Below are 1,195 nucleotides of genomic sequence, written 5' to 3' on the forward strand. Positions count from 1 at the left end.
AATTACATTATTTCCTCGTAGACATTCCTTAAGTTTAGAATAGTTTTATACATTAATATTTCAGATTTCTCCATTTGTAAAAATTGGTGACAATATTTATAGTTTTGTCATTTTGTAAAAATTTCCAATTAATATTCACAATAACAAAAGGAAATAAAATATGAAAAGCAAATTACAGCAAAAATGTGGCAATTAGATGTAAATTATCAATATAATTAGTAGCATATATGATCATCAAGTCTGATTATTAATTAGTTAATTTTTGTAATTAGTTTATATTCTGTGTTTTGGATGCTAATATGCTGTTGTCTTCGGGAAAGTCCTGAGAAGGACAGTGTAATACTATTGTCCATATTCAGTCTTTGGTTTTCTTTTTAAAAAGGCTAGCCTTGCTGCCAGCCCACTAAAAATAATTGAAATAACAGGGTAGTAAAGTTTTTTCTGTATTTCTTGTCTGTTAAGTACTTTTACACTCCAGTTTGCACAAAGCTGCTTCACTTAATGAAGACCCAACATCATTAGATCAGCATTAAAACTTGAAAAACATGTAAATAAAACAACATTAGCATGATAATGCTTGGAGATGGCTTGAATGGGTAATGAATAAAAGCATTAATATAAGTTTAACATAACAGCAAATGTACAACGTTTCGACAAGGTTTTGTCATCATCAGGTACCATTAGAATAATGTAATTCATTACATTTTGATAATTTCGCTTGCTGCCAACTCACTAAAGAAACACAGTCAAGGTTTGGGCTATAATAAAATAATGTTTTGGAACAACATGGGACCTATTGTGTCCATCTCAGCTGTTCCATCTTCTAAATTAAATCTATTAATAAATACATTTTTTTAAAAAATCTTAAAGCCAGCCCTTATCATTCATATACTTATCAAGCTTTCTCTTAAACTCACTTAAATTTCCTGCTTCCAAAACATCCAAAGGCCAACCACCCTGTCTTAGCTGAACATGACTTCTTCCCTGCCAAAATTTATATTTCTGTCCCCTAGTCCTACTATTCTCACTGTTAAGTAGGAAAAAAGATTATGCATTAACACTATTAATTCCCTTTACAATCTTGAACATATCAATCAGATCCTCTCTAATTTTTCTTTTTTCAAGAGAAAACAATTTGAGAGATTTCATCTTGGGCACCATTCTATTATCCCTTCTCTGAACCCTTTCCAACAAT

This window comes from Limulus polyphemus, unplaced genomic scaffold (assembly GCF_000517525.1).
Source record: "Limulus polyphemus unplaced genomic scaffold, Limulus_polyphemus-2.1.2 Scaffold1262, whole genome shotgun sequence".
Classification (NCBI taxonomy): domain Eukaryota; kingdom Metazoa; phylum Arthropoda; class Merostomata; order Xiphosura; family Limulidae; genus Limulus; species Limulus polyphemus.